This window comes from Schistocerca serialis, chromosome 5, assembly GCF_023864345.2.
Source record: "Schistocerca serialis cubense isolate TAMUIC-IGC-003099 chromosome 5, iqSchSeri2.2, whole genome shotgun sequence".
NCBI lineage: Eukaryota > Metazoa > Arthropoda > Insecta > Orthoptera > Acrididae > Schistocerca > Schistocerca serialis.
In genome coordinates this window covers 596,411,181-596,433,075 of record NC_064642.1, presented here as the reverse complement: position 1 = coordinate 596,433,075, position 21,895 = coordinate 596,411,181, and the positions used below count along the sequence as shown (strand labels likewise).

The 21,895-nt window shown below is 38.0% G+C and overlaps 1 protein-coding gene across 2 annotated transcripts in view; it reads right to left on the bottom strand.

The window, feature by feature from the left end:
• The window catches only part of LOC126481480 (uncharacterized), a 43,816-nt gene that overhangs the window by 9,359 nt on the left and 12,562 nt on the right, over window positions 1-21,895 (bottom strand). Inside the window, exon 1 of one of the 2 annotated variants that reach the window (XM_050105260.1) lies at window positions 3,701-3,723. The exons of the other annotated variant lie outside the window; for it this stretch is intronic. The gene's annotated coding sequence lies outside the window, so the exon portion shown is untranslated. Of the gene's footprint in view, window positions 1-3,700; window positions 3,724-21,895 lie in introns of those variants that run through there. 2 annotated transcript variants of the gene reach the window in all.

The following is a 21,895-nucleotide window of genomic DNA, read 5'->3' as shown; positions in this document are numbered from 1 at the left end:
CATTTTTCTGTTGGCAGATGCTGGTGTGTGCACTGTGCTTTCTTGTTCTCGTAAATGACACATTTCTTTGCAACTTAAGTTTTATTTTGGTTTTTTTCTCTCATTCATGTTTTATTGTTGCAGTAGTGGGATACAGCAAAATTTTTTTGTTGGAGCATCAGTTCCTACCAGTCAAAATAACAAAAAATTAACTGAAATCTAACAAATGAAAAATTCCTGGAACTCTAAAAAATTCCCGTTTTTCCCAATTTTCTTCCAGAGGAAGAAATTCCCAGGTTTTTCCCAGATCTCCTGGTTGTCCATGGGCATGCATATACACCAGGAGAACATAATATAATTATTGCTAACACTTGGTTTAAGAATCATAAAAGAAGGTTGTAAATGTGGAAGACACATGGAGACACAGGAGGTTGATTATATAATGGTTAGACAGAGATTTGGGAAACAGATTTTAAAATTGTAAGACATTTCAAGGGGCAGTGTAGATCCTGGGGTACGAACCATAGATTAAAAATGAAGAAATTGGAAAAAGTAGGAGATTAAGGAGTTGAAAGAACCAGAGGTTGTTGAGGGCTTCAGAGGGAGAATTAAGCTATGGTTGACTAGAATGGGGGAAAGGAATATCGTAGAAGATGAATGGGTAGCTTCAAGAGATGAAATAGTGAAGGGAACAGAGGATCAAATACATAAAAAGACAAAGCCTAGTACAAGTCCTTGGATAACACAAGACATAATGAATCTAACTGATGGATGGGGAAATTTTAAAACTGCAGCAAATGAAGCCGACAAAAGGAAATACAAACCTTTAAAAAAACGAGATTGACAGGAAGCACCAAATTCCTATGCAGGAAGGGCCAGAGGACAAATGTAAGGATTAGAAGCATATTTTATTAGGGGGAAAGATAGATTTCACCTACATGAAAATTAAAGTGGCCTTTGGGGAAAAGAGAAGCAGCTGTATGCATATCAAGAGCTGAAATGGTAAACCAGTAAACCAGCCCTAAGCTAAGAAGCGAAAGCTGAAGGAGTATACAGAGTGTCTATACAAGGGAGACGAACTTGAAAGCAATATTATAGAAAGAGAAGTGGACGTAGATGAAAATAGGATGGGACATACAATACTGTGAGAAGAATTTGACAAAGCTCTGAAAGATCTAAGTCAAAACAAGGCCCTGGGAATAGACGATATTCCATCAGAATTACTGATAACCTTGGGACAGTCAGCAATTACAAAACTCCTCCATCTGGTGTACAAGATATATGAGACAGACGAAATACCCTCACACTTAAAGAAGAATGTGGTAATCCCAATTTCAAAGAAAGCAGTTGCTGACAAATTCTTCCCATAAATACCAATCTTTCTGAATTTCACAGGAGGTAACTCTATCCGGAACATATTCTTTGTTCCCATAACCTCCCTGGCCTCTATCTTTGCTAGACCCAATCCTTCACTTACATCTATTGACTTACTCGCTTCTACTTGAGTGTCTCATACATCCTTGTATCCCCTAGCGCACTTACGTGAGTGAGTCAGTGCACAAATGGTTTAATTCATACTTAACTGGAAGAATGCAGAAGGTTGAAATTAACAGTACAGATAGTCTACAAAAACCAACATAGTCCTCTAACTAGGGAGGTATCAAGAATGGTGTCCAACAGGGTTCAGTCTTGGCTCCCTTATTGTTCTTAATATATATTAACGACTTGCCACTCTATATTCATGAAGATGCAAAGTTAGTTCTTTTGCTGATGATACAAGTATAGTAATCGCACCCAAGAAGCAAGAATCAGCTGAGGAAATTCCAAATGATGTCTTTCAGAAAATTATTAAGTGTTTCCCTGCAAATGCACTCTCACTAAATGTTGAGAAAACGCAGTTTATACAATTCTGTACAGTAAATGGCATAACACCACTGATAAATATAGACTATGAATGGAAGTCTGTTGTTAAGATAGAATACTCAAAATTTCTGGTTGTGTGCACTGATGAGAAATTGAACTGGAAGAAACACACCGATGATCTGCTGAAACGGTTAGGTTCAGCTACTTATGCTATTCGGGTTATTGTAAATTTTGTTGATAAACATATCAGTAAATTAGCCTACTATGCCTATTTTCATTCACTGCTTTCATATGGCATCATATTTTGGAGCAATTTGTCATTAAGAGAGAAAGTATTCATTGCACAAAAGCGTGTAATCACAATAATAGCTGGAGCCCAACCTAGATTACCTTGCAGACATTTATTTAAGGAACTCAGGATATTCACAGTACCTTCACAATACATATATTCACTTATGAAATTTGTCATTAATAACCCATCCCAATTCAAAAATAACTGCAAAGTGCATAGTTACAACACTAGAAGAAAGGATGATATTCACTATTCTGGATTAAATCTCACTTTGACACAGAAAGGGGTGAATTATGCTGCCACAAAAATCTTTGGTCATTTGCCAAATAGTATTGAAAGTCTGACAGATAGACAACCAACATTTAAAAGCAAATTAAAAGAATTTCTGAATGACAGCTCCTTCTACTCAATAGATGAATTCTTAGATATGAAGTAGTAAATGTAAAAAAAAAAAAAAAAAAAAAAAAAAAAAAAAAAAAAAAAAAAAAAAAAAAAAAAAAAAAATTAATTAATTAATTAATTTGTGTAGGTTAGGTTAGTGGTGTTTAAAGTCCCGTCGACAACGAGGTCATTAGAGACGGAGTGCAAGCTCGAGTTATGGAAGGACGGGGAAGGAAATCGGGCGTGCCCTTTCAAAGGAACCATCCCGGCATTTGCCTGAAACGATTTAGGGAAATCACGGAAAACCTAAATCAGGATGGCCGGAGACGGGATTGAACCTTCGTCCTCCCGAATGCGAGTCCAGTGTACTAACCACTGCGCCACCTCGCTCGGTAAATTTGTGTAAATGTCGTATTCATGATCTATGGAACAAGAATTAATGTATGTATGCACGTATCTCCCCTTCTCTGTTCCTCTCCCTTTTTCCCCACAACAGAGTCACCTGATTCTGCTAAGTTCATCCCATGGCTCATGAGTCAAGACCTGAAAGACCTTTCCCTCATAATCAGTGAAGAGCTTTTGGATAGCGCAAATGAGAGCAAGAATTTCCTTAAGAGAATCTTTCACTGGTGATGAGATGTGGATCTATGGTTATGATGTTAAGATGAAGGTTCAATCTTCACGATGGGTCAAGAAATGTGCTCCAACACCAAAAAAAGCTCATCAGATCAGGTCAAATGTCAAAGCCATGCAGATAGTTTTCTTTTGACTCTGAAGGATTGGTTCATCATGAATTTGTACCACATGGACAAACTGTTAATCAAACGTAGTATCAGGACGTTGAGCCATGCCAGCTTTGCAGCTATCGATATTTATTCAGAGATGCTAACTTTTCAGCACTTGTGGGTCGGTCGCGAGGTGGCACGGCTGTGAGTGGATCGACAGGTGAGCGCGAGAGGTTGTTTGGAGACGGGGAGGAGACGGTGCAATTGCCTGAGGAGGGGAGGTAACTCGGTCAGTGAAGAGGTGTTTTGAAAAAGCATTGTACAGGGACAGTTGTAATGGCTGTGTCTTGAGATGGTTTGCGCAACCAAGCAGTTGGTGGCCATTAACCGATTACATTTTATTGGGAGATTGTACTGGTGACCTACTTTTCTGATGCTGTTGGACAATTATTTCACTGACCTGATAAGGTGACATCATTCTGTTTATGTCTTTCACCAGCCATGCACTTTCTGCTTTACGTATTGCAAGTGTACCTCACCTGAAACAAACTATTAGCAAGTGCTCAGTTATAAAACTCTGTTAGTAATCCTTGTTGTGGTTGGATGCTACGCAATTTGTTGCATCATTCTGATCGAACTGTCATTGCTTGGTGTCTAGTAGCATTGACGTTCTGCCTTACCATCCAAGCTGTGGGGCTTATTGTGTATAATGTTTTAAAACTGAGTGTTAAGTTTGTTTCAGGTAATATTGAGGATCTTGAACTGTATGATGTATCAAAGTATGCTAACTCTGTGAGACACTTGTGCCGAGGTTTGAATGTCGGCATCCAACAAGGGCTTGATTATCGTAAGGAGAAAATATTATTTAGTGTCTTTTTGGGGATACCACGCATGGAAGTGAGCTCAATCAGTTATTTAAAATATCTCAACCCTGAATCTTGTTTAAGTGTTACTTGTAACCTAAATTTAGCAGTCGCAATTTGTTTTAACTCTTTCAATACTGCTGCAATGCCTTTTATTTTAAGTTGTTTTAAGTGATTGATTTTGGTTTTATTAACATAGCACTGTTTGAGACATTCCTTTGTAGCGTGTTGTTGCTACATCTGCACATGCGATTTGTTGGACTATAATTGTTGACAATTTGTTCCACATCTGTGCCTAAGTGGAGGGACTGGGCTACACCTTTGGGTTCTCACTTGTTCTTGTATCTGACGGAACTGAACTTTCGGTTAAGGCCCAGGTGCACCCAATGACAGCCCTCTGAGTTAACCATTCGTGGGGAGTGAAGTCGGACGCACCTACTGTACATCACGCCCTCGGTCAGGCCAATAAAGAGGGCCCAAGCGGCACAACCACGCATGGCCCGTGTTGGCTACTCTGCAGGACATTCATGTCTGCGCTTGGCCAATGCCGTGAGCCAGGAACTATTTGTAAGAGAAGTGTCTGATGTATAATATTGCATGCCTGGTTGGGAGTCCGTATGTAAGATTACTGTTTATTGTAAATGAATATATTTGGGCAAGGTTTTAAAACTGTCTGTAAGTGAATGTACAATAGCCCTTTGGGCGTGCAGTGTTTTCTATTTTCTATAAAGAAGGTTTTACCTTTCTCATTTGAAAATTTGTTATACACTCATTGGTGATTAAAGCCAACTGATAGGCTTCATGTATGAATGTTCTCTCACTGGGAGTTTATTATTATAAATGATATTCCTTCACTATTTTGTTAATACAAAAAATAGTATTTACAGTTCATGTGTAAGGTTACCCTTTTTTTCAAAAAGAATACATTTGGGCAAGGTTTTAAAACTATCTGTAAGTGAACTTACAGTAGTCCTTTAGGCGTTCAGGGTATTCTATTTTTTTTATAAAAAGCCTTATCTTTCTCATCTGAAAAGTTGTTATACTTTCTTTGGTATTTAAAGCCAACTGATAGGCTTCATTTACACATGTTCTCTCACTTGAAGTTTATGCTAATTGTGACTTCTGTTGATTAACTTCAATATATATTGTGAGCAATAAAATGTGAATGCTCCCCTATCCTCAGGCCAGTCCTTCCACTTAGTCCTTTGGGCATTTTATGATATGCCAAGGTAATACCGGTATCAGATGTGTTGTGATGCCTGTGAGAAAATGTGAGAAGGAAATGGCCTGAAGCGTGGTGACACAATTCATGGCTCTGCACCCTCACATTCATCCCTGTTGGTGCACGACTACTGCACAAAAAACGAAATCACTGTGCTGACTCATCCTCCACACTCTGCAGATTTCTTTTTTTATTCCCAACACTGAAAACCCTGTTAAAGGACAAAGATTTGCAACAGTAGATGAGATAAAAGAAAATTTGCAGACAGCACTTCATGTCATCCAGCAAGAGGCGTACTAAGACTGCTTCCAGAAATGGAAACAGTGTTGGGAGCAGTGTATTAATTGAGGAGGAGAGTATTTCAAAGGAGACCATGCACAATAAGTAAAAGGTAAGTGCAGAAAAAGTTTGTGGACAAAGTTCCAGAATTTTTGAACAGACCTCACATTATGGTCAAATGTTAACAATAAAATATACCAACTATTTCAGTATAGATCACAGAAGAAAAGTACTGCATTGAGAATCATGAACATCGATTTTAAAAAGGTGTTTTAGAGAGAAATTATGGGAAGAATGCTGGGTAGACAGTGTTAATGGAAAATTCAATTCTTTCTTAAACATATTCTTTAAACAATGGAAGCTGTCGGTACCAGTTTGGATTACCACAATCGACGGTTTAACATCTGCGTGTGCTTGTAGGCTGAATAATAGAAGTAGGGTTGTCTCAGCTCGATGTAATAATTTATTAACGAAAGCCTGCGGTCGGAACAGACAATAATACACTGCAACCGATAACTCGTGCGAAGGCATGAGAAAAGTTCAGCATGGTAAATTATTCCATATCTAACACATTTGGATTCACGCTTCCGCCACAGAGTAGAACGTAAAACAGAAATCAACAATCAAAGAGTAAATCACAGAACAAATGTCACTTGTGTATAGCGTCTCTGGCGTCCAGCAGAAAGTTTCACGGCACTGTACTTTCAAACACCCGTGCATGTCACGGCACTGGACAATGACAGAAGATGCTACAGAAACTCTTGGTTGGAAAATCAACAATGTAGGAAAAGACAGATTGCCACTTACCATAAAGAAGACATGTTAAGTTGCAGACAGGCACAATTAAAGAGCATTCTGGTCCGAACGTGAAATGTCTTTGCTTGTGCGAATGAATGGTGTGTGTTTCTTCTTCTTCTTCTTCTTTTTCTTCTTTTAACATGTTCTTACAATATTATTGAGTTTTTTAATCCAAAATACTTTTGAGTCTTTTAATCCCCTAAACCAAATACAGACAAAATTGAACAACAGCAAGAATATGGGGTGGATGGCTGCAGGAAAAAAGTATCTTGTGCTATAAAAAAAAGAGCTCTATGTAATTCAGAGAACAAGGACTAGCCAACATTTGAAACTCCATTACCATCAATATTGTCCAACTCTCCAGTCTGTTATTAAATGCTCATTTATTATGCACATAAAAAAACACTAAGAATAAGGCATAATTATTTGGAACATTATTAAACAAGAAACAAACAAACCTAATTATCCACATGAAATTAAGTCCCCAGAAAACAGCTCTAGCAGAAACAGTGACACTTTCAAATCACTGGCCACCAAATTCAGTGATTACTTCATCATAGTGGCTGAGAACACTGCCGGCAATATCAGACGTGTTAGATTTTTTTATACAGACATTGCATGCACCACCAATAGACATTACTTTCAAAAATACAGCTCCTATGGTGGTTACATAACTCATCAGGTTACTAAAAAGTAGTATTTCTGATGGTGTTTCTAGCAGAATATTAGAACCTTGTGCTGACTTGCAGCATATTTCCTGTCATACTGAAATATGTTGTCATAACATCCAATAAAACTGTTGATATGCAGAACAACTCTAATTACAAACCAATATCACTCCTTCAGCCCTTTCAAAAGTATCTGAGGGAGATCCTATGATAGAATACTGACTCATTTAACTGAGCAGGACTTGTTAACCACCTCTGTTTGACCTTTAAAGGTTTCTCCATACAGAAACAATTGCAACAGCTCAAGAAAGAACTGCTAACAGAGCTAAACATGAAAAATTATCCTGCTGGTATGTTCAGGAACCTAGCCAAAGGCTTTGATTGTGTGTGTCACAATATCCTGCTTGACAATCTCCAGAGAGTCTCATTAACAGACAGTATCTTGGATATTAAAATAGCCTCAGAATGGGGGAGCATAATATGCGGAGTACCACAGGCATAAGTACTAGGCCCACTCTTGTTGCTAACCTACATAAATGGTCTTCCAGTGACTTTAAAGGGCAGTTCAAAAACTAATAGAAGCACACTAATGAAGGTCCCAATCGTAGAACATACTTGACAGATAATAGCTAAACAGGCCTATGAGTGATTCTTTGCTAATGCAGTTGCATTAATGAGTAATTTTACTAAAATAGTGAAGTAACTTAACAGTGATAAGAAACAAATAAAAGAAAAACCAGACACTGTGATTGCCATAACCTATAGGTTAGGAATTTTATTACTACGAATGAAAGAAGCATCTCAGTCTTCAAGAAACATGGAAAGACAACTTGTAGAGGCCATGGAAAATCATGTGTCACATATTATGCCTGAAACTGAAGAGGTCAACATTGCTAAACTGAGGCAAAACCCAAATGCAAGACTGGAGTGTATCCAAAAAACAGCACCTATCACTGTCACCAATCATAATAGTAGTAAAAAGACTATGAATCTATCAGGGGGTAATTTTCCAATGACATATAATGGTGAAGTATCAAACATTGCTACTGTGGCATCTGCATCAAGTGCAAACAATCAGTACATCAGTGAAACAAAATCTATCACTGAAAACAAATCAAATACACATGTAAATGACAGGGTGAATGGAAACTCTTCAAAAAGTGTCAATAAAAAGTGGCAGGAAGTGAACAGTTGAGGAGGCTTAAGAAATTCAAATGTAGCTAAAATAAATAAATAAAAAGAACCACTCAAAATCACTGCAGACACAGCAAAAGGAAATAAAATAGGGAAAAGCAAGTGAACAGTATGCCTTGAAACCTAATACGTAAACATTCGAAAATGTCAGTGCTAAAAACAGTAGTAAAGTTATAATACATACTGACAATGAAAATCGACTGCTGTTACGTGAGAATAATGTCCAATTCCACCTAATCAAAGAAAACGGTGGCACCACAGCTAAAACTCTAACTAACTTCTTACAACACACTTCTCCAGATTACAGCAGTTTTACAGTTGAACAACTGGAGATGAACAGAATAAATAACAGCTTTGACATTGGTGTTGATTTTTTACCTAAAAGATAAAATTATTGACAACAGTATATGGCCGAAGAATGTTGGGATGAATCGTTTTTTATTCTGGAGGATGCTACCTGTACAGCCAACACAAATGTGCAGTGCCTCTGGAGAAAATTTTATATATTGTCACTCTTTCTTGAGGAACTGAGTACCGATGTATTATTATGCATGTGTCAGCACTGGCTAGCCCAATCAGAAACATGATACTATGGATATACTGATTATCTGCATGGTGACGTGTCTGTGTATGCAAATAGTAAGTGCAGTACCAAGAAAATTGACATAAAACTTATATGTAAATCTGGGCTTAGAACTATTTGCTTTGGGGCTGCCAAATGCTAACTTAACAGTTGTTTCTGTGTACTATTCCCCACATGGCAATTCTGAAAATTTCATCAACCAACTGGAATCTGTCTGTGTCATCTAGTGTGCCTAGGAGTAACGATTGCCTATGTAGAGACTTCAACATTCATATCACAGAATATAGTGATAAACTGAGAGCTTTCATAAACTTAGTGGGCAGCTGTGGCCTTTTTGTGGCAAATTATCTACCAAAAAGAGCAGGTGTCTGTCTTGACACAATTGTCACAAGCCTAAATAGCTGGCACTACAAAGTGTAATTTGCCCTACACTAGTAGGTCACACTGCAATAATCATGAAGCTATGGAGAAACTCAGTAAGTACACAACAAATTCACAGCTAGCGTTCAAATTATGTGTTCCTCAATAGGGTTGTTGCAATGAAACATTTAGATGCTTTCAAAACTTCAGTGTCTGCTGTAAACTGACACCAAACAGTTGGAAAATTGGCACCAAATGATGCATTCAGTTGCATGTTCCACCCTTTTAAAGTCGAATTTGATGAAATTTTTTCACTAAAACCCAACAGTTATTCAACTAGCAAATCAAAGTACACACAGAAGTAAAGATAGTGTATACTACTAGACTAACTAAAATAAAATACATTGTCCAAATACTAAATAAGCTCAAAGCAAGTAAAGACACAGACTGTTATTCACATTCCAAAGGGATCTACAGAAAGGAAATAGAAAAAGCAAAGAAGAAAAATAATGCCAAATTTATTGAAGAAACTGACAATCCTTGCACAGCAACATTGGGTCTGGTTAATGAACACAGGAAAAGAAGCACCACTTGCTCTAATTCTTGCAGTCCAATGAATTTAATTGATATTTCATAACAACAGGCGAAAGTAAAGTACGTGAAATTCCAAACTCTGCAGCTAAAATTCAGAAATAAATGCATCATGACAAAGAATAAGACTTGTATCCAAATGACATAATAAAAACTGTAAAAAAGAAGTACAAACCCTCAGGGAGTCTCAATATTTAGAGCAGACTCTGTAGTACATCAAACATTATAATCCAGGAAATTGGACAGCCGTAATAAATGTCTCCATGCTTGGGAATTTCCAGACTCCCTAAAAGTAGTACACGTAGTACCTATTCACAAAAAAGGTAACCCACATGAAGTGTCAAGCTGCAGGCCCATATCTATAATACCAGTACTAGCTCAGGTGATGGAGCCCGTAATGAAAGATCAACTATTGTGTTACTTTTACAATGCACAAAATGACTTTCGGAAGGGCAGGTCAATGACAACAGCAGAACACCAATTAGTTACAAGTATAAGTCTGTGTTTTGAAGACAAAGAGTTTATAGCAGTGGTACTCTGTGACCTCAGAAAGGCATTCGACTGTATCCCAAATAAGGCTCCACTCAGAAAACTAAAATCATATGCTATCGGAGAATCTGTTCTGCGAACTCTTGAATCCTAACCAAGTAACAAAAGACAGGCTGTTATCAGTACAAGAAGTTACAACGTGGTGTGCCAGAGGGATCCATAACAGGGCCTCTGTTGTTCCCAATTTTCATTAATGACTTAGGCCCTTTTTTCAAGCTTGTCCTCAAAGGGAGAGGCTGTTCAACAACCAGTAGTCCTATTCAGTTAAGCCAAGGCATGATTCACCATGAACAAGATGGAAGTTGATGACGACAGAGAACACAGAGGATGATGTGCATCCTCAGTGATACTGGAGCGCTGGCTGACACAACATCCATTAAAGGTCTGGGCATTTTCATTGATACCACATGAACCTTGCTTCAGCACTCTTAATATGTATGTTCCAAACTTTCACAGATCCTATATCTCTTGAAGAAACTAAAAAGTATAACATCAGAACAGTAACTGCAAACAGTGTACTATGCAATGTTTCACATCCACATCAGTTATGGAGTGTTGCCATGGGGCCATTCTGCAGACATAAATCATGAGAGCAACAGAAAGAGAAATGAAGTTCATCAGCACTGCACTTGCAATGAAGACAGTATAGCTCAGCCAAGATATCTATTAACAAAGGCCCAAAACAGCTTCCCAATGGCAACCTTAAAACTATTTAATGCACTGACTAAATATATTACCCTTTATCAATGCAGAAATTTAGAACTAACATTTTGTGCAAATTAAAAGAGCAATCTTTGTACAGTATTGAAGAATTCTTCTCTGGTAATAGCACAGAATCTACTTCAGCTGCAACCGAGTACTGTAACTACAACAGCACCTCTGCCATTTAATTACACTATGTTCTTGTATTGATTTTATATTTGAGATATTGTTGTCAAGTATACTGTAATCTAGTCAACTTTAATATGTTGTATAGTATCCACATTAGTATCATGGTATAAATTACAATACTGTACTCATTTTATGGTGGTAATATTATTGTATCTTGGTAATATTATTGTATCTTTGTAATATTATTGTATCTTAATGCCCGCTATACAGTCTTGGCTGGTGAATGAAAGAATTGGTAATAAATAGTAATAACAGTTTAATTCTTAATCTCTCAAAGACTCACGTTATGCAGTTTCAAACAAGCAATAATAATCAAAACACTAAAGTAAAAATTAATGGTCATACACTAAATGAAAGACACTTTGCAAAATTCCTTGGGGTCTAATTGATTAACAAGATAAAATGGAGTCAACACATTGATAACTGCTGAAACAACACAGTTCCATTTGTTATGCCTTTAGAAGAATCTCCCAGTGTGTTGCTCTAAAAGTCATGAGTGTTTTGCCTTATGGAATTATCTTCTGGAGCAGTGCACTCAAAGTAAATAGTGTCAGTTCTGCAAAACTGAGCAGTAAGAATATTCTGTAAAGTAGATAATCATACATCTTGCAAAGGTCTCTTTAAAAGTCTTGAAATTCTTACCCATTTCTCAACATATTTATACTAAATGGTTTTTGTTGCCCATAATAAAAAATAGTTTCAGTTTGTGTGATAAAACCAGTCACAATACAACATAAAATAATTGTCATGTAAACTTTGTCTCCTTGTGCAGTGTGCAGAATGGAGTTATGTACCCAAGTGGTAAGAGAGTCAACAAGCTCAGTTGTTGTTGTTGTTGTTGTGGTCTTCAGTCCTGATACTGGTTTGATGCAGCTCTCCATGCTACTCTATCCTGTGCAAGCTTCTTCATCTCCAGTACCTACTGCAACCTACATCCTTCTGAATCTGCTTAGTGTATTCATCTCTTGGTCTCCCTCTACGATTTTTACCCTCCACGCTGCCCTCCAATGCTAAATTTGTGATCCCTTGATGCCTCAAAACATGTCCTACCAACCGATCCCTTCTTCTAGTCAAGTTGTGCCACAAACTTCTCTTCTCCCCAATCCTATTCAATACCTCCTCATTAGTTACGTGATCTACCCACCTTATCTTCAGCATTCTTCTGTAGCACCACATTTCGAAAGCTTCTATTCTCTTCTTGTCCGAACTAGTTATCGTCCATGTTTCACTTCCATACATGGCTACACTCCATACAAATACTTTCAGAAACGACTTCCTGACACTTAAATCTATACTCGACGTTAACAAATTTCTCTTCTTGAGAAACGCTTTCCTTGCCATTACCAGTCTACATTTTATATCCTCTCTACTTCGACCATCATCGGTTATTTTACTCCCCAAATAGCAAAACTCCTTTACTACTTTAAGTGTCTCATTTACTAATCTAATTCCCTCAGCATCACCCGACTTAATTTGACTACATTCCATTATCCTTGTTTTGCTTTTGTTGATGTTCATCTTATATCCTCCTTTCAAGACACTGTCCATTCCATTCAACTGCTCTTCCAAGTCCTTTGCTGTCTCTGACAGAATTACAATGTCATCGGCGAACCTCAAAGTTTTTACTTCTTCTCCATGAATTTTAATACCTACTCCTAATTTTTCTTTTGTTTCCTTTACTGCTTGCTCAATATACAGATTGAATAACATCGGGGAGAGGCTACAACCCTGTCTCACTCCTTTCCCAACCACTGCTTCCCTTTCATGCCCCTCGACTCTTATAACTGCCATCTGGTTTCTGTAAAAATTGTAAATAGCCTTTCGCTCCCTGTATTTTACCCCTGCCACCTTCAGAATTTGCAAGAGAGTATTCCAGTCAACATTGTCAAAAGCTTTCTCTAAGTCTACAAATGCTAGAAACGTAGGTTTGCCTTTCCTTAATCTTTCTTGTAAGATAAGTCGTAAGGTCAGTATTGCCTCACGTGTTCCAACATTTCTACGGAATCCAAACTGATCTTCCCCGAGGTGGGCTTCTACCAGTTTTTCCATTCGTCTGTAAAGAATTCGCGTTAGTATTTTGCAGCTGTGACTTATTAAACTGATAGTTCGGTAATTTTCACATCTGTCAACACCTGCTTTCTTTGGGATTGGAATTATTATATTCTTCTTGAAGTCTGAGGGTATTTCGCCTGTCTCATACATCATGCTCACCACATGGTAGAGTTTCGTCATGACTGGCTCTCCCGAGGCCTTCAGTAGTTCTAATGGAATGTTGTCTACTCCCGGGGCCTTGTTTCGACTCAGGTCTTTCAGTGCTCTATCAAACTCTTCACGCAGTATCTTATCTCCCATTTCATCTTCATCTACATCCTCTTCCATTTCCATAATATTGTCCTCAAGTACATCGCCCTTGTATAAACCCTCTATATACTCCTTCCACCTTTCTGCCTTCCCTTCTTTGCTTAGAACTGGGTTGCCATCTGAGCTCTTGATATTCATACAAGTGGTTCTCTTCTCTCCAAAGGTCTCTTTAATTCTCCTGTAGGCAGTATCTATCTTACCCCTAGTGAGACAAGCCTCTACATCCTTACATTTGTCCTCTAGCCATCCCTGCTTAGCCATTTTGCACTTCCTGTCGATATCATTTTTGAGACGTTTGTATTCCTTTTTGCCTGCTTCATTTACTGCATTTTTATATTTTCTCCTTTCATCAATTAAATTCAATATTTCTTCTGTTACCCAAGGATTTCTATTAGCCCTCGTCTTTTTACCTACTTGATCGTCTGGTCTAACAAAAAGCAAGAAATTGGGAATCCCTATCAATCAAAAGAAAATTAAAAAGTTATCTCATCTGCCACACTTTCTACAAATTATCTGAATATCTGGATCAGGGATTAAAAATTTCTGTCGGCTACACAGCAAGTAGCAGTGTCAGTTGTAAATTTATATGACTCTAAATGACTCATTATTTAAAGGTCTAAAAATATTTTCTTTGAAAAATACCACTACAAACAAGTAAATATTAAGCTACTAATAGGAGATAAACAGCAGGTATCATAAAACTGAGGAGAGAGCACATTTTTCCAAAGTAGTTGCTTTCTTACTAATTTACTCGATTACATTTACATGGAACATGTGTAAATAGCATTAAGCAGTACAGTGACTGTTTGCTGTTACCTGTTGTTGTTGTGGTCTTCAGTCCAGAGACTGATCTGATGCAACTCTCCAAGCTAGTCTATCCTGTGCAAGCCACTTCATCTCCGAATAACTAAAGTAACCTACATCCTTCTGAATCTGCTTAGTGTATTCATCTCTTCATCTCCCTCTACGATTTTTACCCTCCATCTTCCCTCGAATACTAAATTGGTGATCCCTTGAGGCTGCAGAACATGAACTACCAACCAATCCATTCTTCTAGTCGAGTTGTGCCAAAAATTCCTCTTCTCCCCAATTCTATTCAGTACCTCCTTATTAGTTATATGAGATCTACCCATCTAATCTTCAGCATTCACCTGTAGCACATTTTGAAAGCTTCTATTCTCTTCTTGTCCAAACTGTTTACCGTCCATGTTTCACTTCCATACATGGCTACACTCCATACAAATACTTTCAGAAACGACTTCCTGACACTTAAATCTATACTCAATGTTAACAAATTTCTCTTCTTCAGAAACGCTTTCCTTGCCATAGCCAGTCTACATTTTATATCCTCTCTACTTCGACCATCATCAGTTATTTTGCTGCCCAAATAGTAAAACTCATGGGGTTCTCTTATATCCTCCTTTCAAGATACTGTCCATTCCATTCAGCTGCTCTTCCATGTCCTTTGCTGTCTCCGACAGAATTACATCATCGACAGTTATTATTTGTTCTCCATGGATTTTAATTCCTTCTTCAAGTGTTTCTTTTGTTTGCTTTACTGCATGCTCAATATACACGTTGAACAACACCAGGGATAGGCTACAACCCTGTCTCACTCCCGTCTTAACCACTTCTTCCCTTTCGTGCCCCTAGACTCTTATAACTGCAATCTGGTTTCTGTACAAGTTGTAAATAGCCTTTCACTCCCTGTACTTTAGACCTGCCACCTTTAGAATTTGAAAAAGAGTACTCCAGTCAACATTGTCAAATGCTGGAAACAGTATTTTGCAAAACTGACATGCTTTCTTCTGGATTGGAATTATTATATTCTTCTTGAAGTCTGATGGTATTTCGCCTGTCTCATGTATATTGCTCACCATATGGAAGAGTTTTGTCATGGCTGACTCTCCCAAGGCTACCAGTAGTTCTAATGGAATGTTGTCTACTCCTGCAGCCTTGTTTCGACCTAGGTCTTTCAGTGCTATGTCAAATTCTTCACACAGTATCATACCTCCCATTTCATCTTCATCCACGTCCTCTTACATTTTCATAACATTGCCCTCAAGTACATAGCCCTTGTACAGACCCTCTATATACTTCTTCCACCTTTCAGCTTTCCCTTCTTTGCTTAGGACTGGTTTTCCATCTGATCTCTTGGTATTCATACAGGGGTTCTCTTTTCTCCAAAGGTCTCTTCAATTTTCCCATAAGCAGTATCTATCTTACCTCCAGAGATACTTCTACATCCTTACATTTGTCCTCTAGCCATACCTGCTTAGCCATTTTGCACTTCCTGTCAATCTCATTTTGAGACATTTGTATTCCTTTTCACCTGCTTCATTTACGGCATTTTTAGATTTGCTTCTATCGCCAATGACATTCATATCTCTTCTGTAATCCAATGATTTATACTAGCCCTCATATTTTTACCTACTTGATCCTCTGCTGCCTTCACTATTTCATCTCTCAAAGTTACCCATACTTTTTCTATTTATTTCTTTCCCCTGTTCTTATAAACCATTACCTAATGCTCTCTCTGTAACTCTCTTCAACCTCTGGTTCTTTCAGTTTATCCTGGTCTAATTTCCTTAAATTCCTACCCTTCTCCAGTTTATTCGGTTTTATTGTGGTCAGAGTCCATATCTGCCCCTGGAAATATCTTCAAATTTAAAATCTGGTTACTGAATCTCTTTTCTACCATTATATAATCTCTCTGAAACCTTCCACTGTCTCCAGGCATCTTTCATGTGTACAGTCTCCTTTCATTATTCTAAAACCAAGTATCACCTATGTTATGCTCTGTGCAAAATTCTGCCAGGCAGCTTCCTCTTTCATTCCTTACCCCAGTCCATATTCACTTACTGCTTTTCCTTCTCTTCCTTTTCCTACAATCAAATTCCAGTCCCCCATGACTATTAAATTTTTGTCCCCCTTAACTATTTGAACAATTTCTTTTGTTGCATCATACATTTGCTCAATTTCTTCTTCATCTGCAGAGCTAGTTGGCATATAAACTTGTATTACTGGCTTAGAAGTGGGCTTCGCGTCTATCTTGGCTACAATAATGTGTTCACTACGGTGTTCGTAATAGCTTATCTGTGTTCCAGTTTTTTAAATTCATTATTAAGCCTATTACTGCATTGACTGATTTTGTATTTATAATCCTGTATTCACCTGACCAGAAGTGTTGTTCCTCCTGCCACTGAACTTCACTAATTTCCAATATATCTAACTTTAACTTATCCATTTTCCTTTTTAAATTTTCTAACCTACCAGCCCAATTCACAGATCTGACATTCCACACTCTGATATGTAGAATGCCATCAGAGAATGTTTCTCCCGATGACGTCCTCCTGTGTAGTGCCACCCAGAGATCTGAATCGGGGACTATTTTACCTCCGTAATATTTTACCGAAGAAGACGCCATCATCATTTAACCATACAGTAAAGCTGCATGCCCTTGGAGAAAATTATGGCTATACTTTCCTCTTGCTTTCAACTGTTCGCAGTACCAGTGCAGCAAGGCCGTTTTGGTTGATGTTACCAAGCAACACCCCTCAATCGTACTTTATATTGTTCCACGTCCCTGATGGTTCTCCTTCTTGATATAGTATATAAAACGTGATTGAAGAGTGCGTGTGCTTGAAAATGGTTGCCATATGACTGTCTAATGACTGAGTACTATACTAATGTATATCTGTTCCCTGGTATGAGTTTGTTTTCTGGGTCAACTCTCTTACTGCTTATAACTCTCAGGACAGGCATAAAGAAGAGTGACCAAAAAGGATGGGAATTCTTCTTTTGCCACGTATTTATTTTCTTCGAAGTGCAGTGTTTATTAAGAAATATACAATAATATTTCCTAATATCTTCCTCAAAAATGAAAACAGACATGGGACGGAAAAAAACTTTCACACTCACCAAGTAAAAACAGGACTTTGCCAACAAGGAGCACTACAATATATTTAAATTATGTAGAATAACTGCCAAAAGAAATAATTGTAGAAAATGACCTCACAAAATTCAAAGCAGCCTTGATAGGATATTTACTTATGAATTGTGTTCCTCCACAAAGTTTGAGGCAATAAAAGTCTTAAAAGCTTGTAAGAGTGTTGCAGGGTAGGTTGTGCAGAGAAACAATTGTTAAGAAAAAAATTCTACATGTTGCCCTGTTTCGGAGCTAATTAGCTTTGAAGTTAGCCAATCAGGCCACTGTGCGCACAAATTCAAGCATGTTGTCATATACAACTAGTGTCAAGTATTCTCACAGTATAGGTGATAGTGCACGAGACTGCTCAGCTTTTGGTTTTTGTTTAATCCTTGATACTGTGCCATGCCCAATTTTTGTATCTGTCTCTTGTTCAGTTTTAGGAAAGCAACCGAACATGTTTGTGACACTTTCTGTGGAAGGCTGCTTGAATTTGTGTGCGCATTAGCCTGATTGTCTAACTTTGATACTAATTAACTCAGAAATGACACAATGTATCGACTTCTTTTTAACAGTTATTATACAGCACAACACACCATTCAGTTGTAATTATCTCTAGGGCAATAAGTTAATCACTTGTGAAGCATGTATATATGTCACTAATTTATTTATAATTACCTATTTAAAGTTTATATATGCTTAAACCATGCCTGTTCACAAATACTGTTATTACACAAACATACAGTAAATGTTGCAACTTATTTGTATCACGGATATGTAATAGATATTCAGTCACAATTCTCTATTTAAATTTAGTACAGCTATAAATAATACCTTATGCAATATCTAACGCGCTGAACCATAAGTGTGAGACTTACTGGACCACACAAAATATGATACACAACAATACCTGAAACAAATCTACGAAAAATGGCATGTACTATAACTTACTACCTGGATAAAAAATACTGTTGGCTGAACACAATCTTGGTGCCATTAAGAGAGGGTTGTTTTTCATTTTTCATTTTAATATTCTCCTATAATGTACAAGTAAAATTATTTGTGTTCTATGTGCTGTGTAGGTCTATCAATTCGACAAAGGTTGTTCGTTGCTGTGGGACGTGATCTGCTGGCAACATGCAAACCATGCACCTGTACTTGGTAATCAAAAGGAAGCATGGGAGATAAATCATGTGTTGACTGCTGGCCACCACCTGGAGTGTTGGTTCCAGGCTGAATGCGCTCTTGAGCCCCAGCTTTCAGCTAGCAATGTCATGACACCTTTCCCATTTGTTGCTTGTCAGACTTTGTACCAACACTTCTTGACTACCATGACTAGCTACTCCTTCACGAACCAACCTGGGTACAAATCTCTTGCATGGTCCTCCTATATATGTTCTTACAGAACATTTACAATTTACAGCCTTTACAAGGTATCTTTCTCCACCCAGTTGGTCTACTTGTTCATTCCATTTTCTCCTATTTTCCTTTATTTTCTCATTTAAGTTATATATTCCTAAATGTTTCCTTACCTCTTCATTTCTTTCTTGGTCTTCCCTTGTACATCCGTCCACACTTCTTAGAAATCATATTTCTTGTGACTGTATTCTACTTTCTTGATATCTTGTTCTTGCCCACACTACACTTCCATTAAATAAGGGTTGGTACTGCTATTGTTTTATAAAACTTCAGCTGGGTTTCTTTTCTGGATTTATTCTGCAAACTTTTTACAATAGTTAAACATAAGGAAGTACAGGGTGATTATAATTAAAGTTAAACTTTCAAGCTGCTGTAGAAATAACACCACTGTTCAGAATGACATCAAATTGCAACGGAATATTATCGGAGAAGGGGAAACACATTGACAGAAGAAAAATAAATAGTTACAATATATAACAATAGATGACACTGTAAGCATCTTAATTTAATAGTGATCAGCTACAATTGACAAATGAAACACACAACATTGCCTAAGGTGCACGTTTGATGTTAAACAAACTGTACTACTCAGTGTGCATGGGTGTACAGGTATGATACTGTTAGTTACATAAGAACATCCACCATCAGTCAAATCGGTTTTTAATTGTCCTGAGGCCAAAAACCGCATAAAAAGCATCAATCAAAATCAAATTGTATTATTAATTTCCATGTGACTGGTGCAAAACATGATCAATATGCTGTCCACCATTTCCTGCAACAAGTTGAAATTGAGAAACAGCACGTTCCTCGAAGCGTTTCCGGGGTTATGTTCAGAATGTGTTGTGCAATGTGAGCCTTCACTGCAGCTAAGTTTGCAATCTGAACACTGACCACCACCCCCTTTCAGAGAGCCCCACAGCCAGAAGTCTCACAGATTAAGATCAGGTGACTGGGATGGCGACACTGTAGGGAAATTGTGGCTGATGAATTCTAGCATTTCCGAAATGGCACTTCAGCAGCTGCTTAACTGGATTTGCAATGTGCGGAGGTGTGTCATCTTGCATAAAAATGATCCCACCCACACATCCACGCTGTTAGAGAGCTGGAATGACATGATTGTGCAAAAGGCACTCATAGCACTTACCAGTGATGGTACAGGTAACAGGACCAGAACCACCTGTATCTTCGAAAAAATATGGCCCTATGATAAATGATGCCATAAACCTGCACCACACAGTGACCTTTTAAGGATGAAGTGGTACTGGTTGATTTGCTTGTGGATTTTCAGTTGCCCGTATTCGACAATTCTGTGTACTGACCTATCCTGTCAGATGGAAGTGGGCTCTGTCTGTCCACAAAATCTTCCACAGTCGATTATTGTCCACTTCCACGTGAGCAAGAAATTCGAAAGCAAAGGTTTCTCTTGCTGGTAGGTCAACAGGAAGCAACTCATGCACATGGGTAATTTTGAATGGAGAGCAAAGAAGGATGTTTAGTTGGATTTTAAACACCATGCTCAAGGATATGTCAAATGTTCGGGCAATTCTCTGTGCACTAAACATTTGCACACCACCACTCATCTCCTCCTGCATTGATGTGGCCACTGCTTCCACTGACAACAAATTGATTCATTTCCTCCCTCTACCAAGTTGCACACCAAAGAACCCACCTTTTTGAATTTCCGAGTTATTTTCTCCAGACCCACAGCAGTCATGGGACCAATGCCTTTTTCCAAACCCTTCAGTGACCGGAACTTCTACAGAGCAACATGTGCGCAGTCATCATTCTTGTAATACAGCTTCACAAGCAGAGCGCGATCCTGCATAAAGACAGTAATGGCGAACATTGCAGACACGAAAGGAGGAAAAGCCGTGTACCTGGCATGTTCATGGCAACTTCAATGGGTCGTGCACATGACAGGGGTTTTCATTTACATATTCTGACACACACACACTGCCATCTATTGATCAATTTAAATCACTATTTTTTTTCTTCTGCCATACATTTTCCGCCTTCTCGGATAATATTCCATTGCAATTTGACATAATTCTGACCAGTGGTGTTATTTCTATAGCATTTTGAAAGTTATAACTTTAATTATAATCACCCTGTAAATTTACTTAATTTTTTTTTCCACATCATGGTTATATTCATAACTGATATTGCATCTTAGATATTAAAAATGTTTTACTTGCTCGAAGATTTTATTATTCAAGACTATTTTAGATCTTACTGGTTGAGTCTGACCTGAAATGTCATTACTTTCATTTTATCTACTGACAATGCAAGGTTGTAATCTGAGACTATCTGCTGCAACTAATTTGGAGGTCATTTTCATTCTCTGTAATCAGAGTTAGGTCATCTGTATATAAAATTGCACTTAAGTCTCCTATCATAATCTAAAAGAACTCCATTTATGTTCAACATTTTCCATTTGCTGATAACTTCATTTATTTGTATATTGTTGAGTGTTGGAGAAATACAGCATCCTTGTCATACTCCTTTGTTTGTGTTAATTGGCTTTGATGTTATATTTAGCATGTTGTTGTTGTTGTTGTGGTCTTCAGTCCTGAGATTCGTTTGATGCAGCTCTCCATGCTACTCTATCTGTGCAAGCTTCTTCATCTCCCAGTACCTACTGCAGCCTACATCCTTCTGAATCTGCTTAGTGTATTCATCTCTTGGTCTCCCTCTACGATTTTTACCCTCCACGCTGCCCTCCAATACTAAATTGGTGATCCCTCGATGTCTCAGAACATGTCCTACCAACCGATCCCTTCTTCTAGTCAAGTTGTGCCACAAGCTCCTCTTCTCCCCAATTCTATTCAATACCTCCTCATTAGTTATGTGATCTACCCATTCTTCTGTAGCACCACATTTCGAAAGCTTCTATTCTCTTCTTGTCTAAACTATTTATCGTCCACGTTTCACTTCCATACATGGCTACAC